The following is a 6000-nucleotide window of genomic DNA, read 5'->3' as shown; positions in this document are numbered from 1 at the left end:
GCATCATTAGCCAACACCACCATGCCTCCTAATACCCTTGCCCCCATTCCTATAATACTTTTTATTTAGAGCTCTCTGTGTAGGATTCCCTCCCTCTTTACCACCAATACCATTATCCCCATCCATAAAGTAGGACACCCCACCGACCCCAACAACTAGTGGACCAACATGATAGGCCACACACTAGCCAAGATCTATGGGGAAGTCTTTTAGGCCAAGATAAGCTCTTAAGTAGAGAGACAAAGCGAGAGAGCCATAGGTCAGGCATTTTTTTAAAAGGAACAGCTCTATTTCGGATCATATCTTCGTACTATCAAGGAGAGGAAAGCACATAGGAAAAAGGTATAATGCTCTTTTTTGGCTTTCAAAAGGCTTTCAACTCCATCTTGTAATCCCGAATTCTAGATCATTTTCCATCAGACACAATATGGGGACTGATAGCACTACATGAGGCTATGACTAGTAGGGTTCGGGGGCTCCTAGAGGGCTCTCCGGAAACATCTTTAGGTGGCTCCCTAAGCTTTAGATACTTCTCATATACTTAATGAATCAACATGTCCGCAAGTGTGGCCCTGTTAGTATCCTCCACTTTCAAACTATAATCAAACTCTTGTAACTCTAAAACCCACTTGGCAATTCTATATATTGAACAGCCTGCTAGAAAAAGCTTCTTCATTGTCATCACAATAAAAGGTCTACTAAGCAAGTATGCACGAAACTTTCTTACTGCAAATATTAAGGCCAAAACAAGTTGCTCCGTTTTAGAATAACCGTTTTCTCCATCCGTAACCCTGCTAGAAAAATACATAAGCCGCAAGAGTGAAAACTTGAAATCCTTTTGCAATAGAATAGTGTCGATGGCATCCTTGCCACCAACACTTGGATTCACATAGAGTGGTTGGTACCAATCAGGTGGCATCAAAGTAGGAAGAGTGCTTAAAACCTTCTTCACTTCACCCAAATATGCATCATATGAGATCATGAATCCATCTCATCTTGTAATAGATCCAATCCATTTATGTTGCTTCATCAATCTCTACATCTTATGAAAGCTCAATGAAAAGATGGGGTTTGATGTTACTGTCATTGTCATTATCCAATAATAAAGCACTGTCATGATCGATAGGTGACTAATTAGATTCTTCTTTAGACACACACACCTACACGAAAGTGGTAGCATAAGAAAAGCATCTCACATAATCATTGTGTGCAAAATGCATGTGCATGCATCCATTTGTGTGTATATACACACTATAGACACACACTCACACCTTCATATTCGGGTCGTGGAAGTACACAAACACTTAGTTGAGGACCTATATTGCAGAGCGAGCAATGCACGGGTTCACCACTTGTATATTACGCAAAGGGAGAGATCTCATAGCTTTGCTTGAGCTACACAAGAAGAAGTTTATTTGTTGAAGTTCCAAAAATAATACCGCAGCAACGCAGGGGTTGACAACTAGTTTTCCTAATTCAAAGGTCAAGTGTTGTGATGATTATGGATGGATAGGTGAGATGAATTTGGAGAGCTTGTAAAGCGACAGGGGAGCTGTTACCTACAGCGAAGGCAGCAGGCTCTCCTGCAGATTCGAATGAGAGAGCAAGCAAGGCCATTTCGGGGGGGAAGGAAGAGATATGAAGGAGCTTGGAAGCAAGCAAATAGCAGCAAGAAAGAGCAAACTGATGCCGAGCATGAGCAACACTGAAGAAGACGAAGAAGAAGATAATAAGAGTAGCCTTGGCAAAACCAAGGTGACTAGCGGCGGCTATTGCAGAGTCCCTTATCACCATATTGTTGAGTGGGTAGAGCCTAGGCCTTGGACTTGCAGGTTTGGGCTTCAAATCTTCTATCCTGCAGTAGTTGTGATCTTTGCACTTATTGTTTTCTTACTCCCCCCCCCCTAAAGGGGCTAGTGTTTTGCGATCAAATCTGTCCTTGCAATTTTATTCAAAGAAACTTGCGCACCTTGTTTTGTTGTGTGCTATTTTTTTCTGATCAAGATTAGTCAATTCTATAGAGATTTACTAGTTGTAAATTTGATTAATCAAATTCATCTAATTTAGTAATTAATTAGTTAAATAAGTAATTCATCTATTTTTAACAAATTCGGTGGAGTAATTAACTATTGTCAATTTTTGACAACTAGTTTAGTGATCAATTAGTTTAATGATTGATTAATCAAATTAAGTTGAGAACTTTACCGGCATGGTTGGTAGAACGAACTCGTTCACTGGAGCAGGTTACGGGGGTTTGTAGTTTGAGTGCTTGATCCATTAGACTCACCCGCCATGCAGTGTAGATCATCACATGCATGTCTGCATCATCATCGTCCGCTGTGCTAAGAACTTAGGGTAATTTACCAGCATGGCTGGTTGAATGACTAGAAAAAGCAGTGGGTTTCGTTGCACTAGTGGTGGGAATGGATTTCGTAGTGGAGATGGAGTATCCTGATCCTGCAATTCTTTAGGGCCGATACCTCCCCCTCGGGGTGAATATTGCAAACTATACACTACTAGTTCTAGAATAAGGTTTTCAGCACCATTCTGGTGCTATGAACTCATGACTTGTAGAGGTCCTCATTGTCTTCACTCCCAGATTCTTCATGGGATGAAACATAAGACCTCCCCCCGCCAAAACCGCGCTGGAAGTGTCATTCTCGTGCGGAAAGCATACCTTACAGCAGAACCATATATGCCCTTAGGCACACTCACTTCAAGTAATTATGGGTGTTATCTGGGTTCTGATCAGATAACGTACTGAGGAGTCTCGACGCACTGGAGCTACAGAGTCGAATCCACTACTGTGACTACTTAACATATTACTTAATGACTTATTAGACCACACTTAATAAAATAGAACATCAAATGAGAATTGAATACACAAGAAATCCTCCTGGTGTAGAGAATCTGCAAAAACAATCTTCATACTTCTTTAGGAAATCTTTCCTTTCATGATCAAGAGTTGGGAGTGACTCTCATACTCCCCTATACGGCCTTTTCAGTGGGCTGTTTCTTCTCCAGTTTTGGTGACAAATCTACAATTGAACTTCATAAACTTCATCATCTACTCTTGCCACTTGAGTACCTCGACGATTGTAAGCTTGGGGCACGTTGAATTTGGTACTAGTCCGGTGAGAGATCTTGTGGGTCATCCCCGTGGTGTGCTCGGCATCAGGATCTCATGCCTTGACATCGACTACGACTTGGGTTTCTACATCGGCATATTTGTTTGCTTTTGTTTTCACATTGATGTATTAATCCTGGCTTGGGAGCTCGTGGATTGTTCCCTGAATAAATTCCTGAAAGGGGACGAGGCCTGTTCCCCGCTCAGTATTGTGTCAGCCTGAGCAAAGATTCCTAAACCCTACTCTCTCTCCCTCTCTCCACCTTATCTCTCTACTTTTCTATCTCTTGGATACGTGGTGGAATCTATTGTAGCACGTCCCGTTGGGCTTACAGTGGTATCAGAGCATGACTTCTCTTGATGGATTGATCCTAGATTGCGAGCTCGTGGATTGTTCCCTGAATAAATTCTTGAAAGGGGACGAGTCCTGTTCCCCGCTCAGTATTGTGTCAGCCTGAGCAAAGTTTCCTAAACCCTACTCTGTCTCCCTCTCTCTCCACCTTATCTCTCTACTTTTCTATCTCTTCGATACGTGGTGGAATCTATTGTAGCACGCCCCGTTGGGCTTACAGTGGTATCAAAGCATGACTTCTCTTGAGGAATGACTTGGGGTCTTTCGTAGACATTAACATTGCTTTATATGAGAGGGTGACGGGATGAGCCAGATGCCCAAGTGGTTTGTCAAAGGAGATACATAATAGCACTATGGGGGTGAAGCAGGGCGGCCCACTCTCCCTGACACTCTTTGGCTTGTACATAGATGAGGTCATGGATGGTTTTGTCTTATGTTAGGGGTTTGGTTGTCCATGTTAAGGTTTATGATGTTCAATCTATACATTCATTTTGAAAATGTTAACATTTGTTTTGCAAAGCATCTGAGTAATGTATGGGAAAATTTTTGATATGCCTTCATTGCAAACATCTCACAAGATTTGGATTTCAAAAGTTGTTCAAAAGATAACCTGCCACTTAAGAAAAGAAGACTTTGACAAAGCCTCATGTTCCCATGTGGCCAAGATAGATGCCTGATAGCACAGTAACCACTAGACGGCGTAGTAATTGTAGTTCAGCCTCGATGCACAGTAGTAGCAAATCATATGACACTAAACAATAGTACAATAGATCAAGCGTAGAAAACATATCAGCAGATTAGTACGGCGGTGACAGCCAGGTAGACGGTGCTGCTCGATGGCACACTCCAGTAGGTGGCGACAGCCAGTCTCGGCAGGTGCAATTGTACGGCAGTAGCCAATCGACATGCAAACTATGGCCGTACGGATAGCAAGCAATCATGGTACGGCATAGGTCAGAAGGTGGGCGCTCTCACTTGGTTGATGATGCTGGTGAAGTGTCAGGTGCATACCCGTGCCATGACTAATCTTCGGCATGAATTGGCTTAATCCTTAATTAGTGTAGCAGGAGGATAAGCATAGCATCCTCATCAGTAGGAGAACTAACAGCATCAGCATCATCCTCATCATTAGCAACCACAACATCATCAGAATCATTCTCATCATCATCAACAGTGCCATCAGTACAGCCAGTGTTATCAGCATATGCATCACCATCCATGGTGGTGGGCAAACAGAATGAAAACCTAACGATCCAAGGAAAGTCAGGCGATAAAACAAGTTCTAGTACGTCACGTAGTGAGGACGAAACAAGTTTTGACTCGTCACTCAGTGCACCTCACAGTCCAACAAGAAACTAGAACCCACTGAACCACCCCAAATTAAAAATCATGATCACATGACATATGAGGAACGAAAAAAGAAAGCTCGGGAGAGCATGCTTAGCATTGTTGAATGTCAAACAGGATCATCGATTGTGATTGAATCTCATAATGTCAAACAGGATCATCGATTGTGATTGAATCTCATAATGTCAAACCTAAAAAAGCAACCAAAATCCAAAAACCGAAGGAGTATCGCTTCCTCTTTCAAGACAGAAATGAACTCATCAAGCAAGAAGAGTCATCAAAGGAAGATTGCACAAATGATGCAGTTGAAAAAGTATGTGAGGAATTCGATGAATCTCTTACGAAATTTAAGCAATCTCTCAAATACTCATTTGGAGGAGTGCTCTTCTCTCATGGTTGGTGACGCTAGCATAGCTTCATCCCTTGCACCTTTAAAGACTAACCATGAGATGTACCAAGATCTCAAGAGCTACATAGAACAGGACTGTAAGGATTCGCAAGTTTCCAAACAAACATCAGTTAAAGTGGTCAATGGACCCAAGGTACCATTGTACACATTAGGCACTCTTGAAAAAGTCCAGAGCCAAGATGAGGATGAAAGTGAATGGGAATATGAAACTGAAATAGGAACTAAAGCTAAAACAAATAGTGGAGCATCCATGGTTCTTCTTGAGGATTCTATCATGGTACGGGTAGATTTCCCTGTGGGGAAACAAGGTTAAGTGCAAATGCGCATTGATTATCCCTCGAGAAAGCCATAACTTTGTTGATAATAGACACTTGGGTATCATTGGGCCAACCTGCAATCATCCCTAAAGGAAATTCTTTTGCGATAGGTGCCAATGGAGAAAACATTCAAGTTCCAGGTTGCTTCAACTATGCTACTCAAACAATCAGTCGAATTGTGAAATTTGAATTCCATGCAACCCCAAATTCCTTTGAATATGATGTCATCCTTGGTGGAACTTGGGCACATGTCTCATGGTATTCAATTAATGAATGCATGCAAACAGTCACCTTGACACTCCCGCAGGCATTGTGAAATTTCTCTTACAAGAGGAAGAGACCTTGGAGGAGCTGGAAGTCCCATTATATCTTACAATATCCCAAGAGTTCTGGTTTGATTTGAACGTTACAATAAAATCAGCACAATCCAAACACAGCTTTATCCATG

Source organism: Cibotium barometz, chromosome 63, assembly GCF_041138505.1.
Source record: "Cibotium barometz isolate CiBa-2024 chromosome 63, ASM4113850v1, whole genome shotgun sequence".
Lineage (NCBI taxonomy): Eukaryota > Viridiplantae > Streptophyta > Polypodiopsida > Cyatheales > Cibotiaceae > Cibotium > Cibotium barometz.
Note: the sequence above shows the minus strand (reverse complement) of the source record.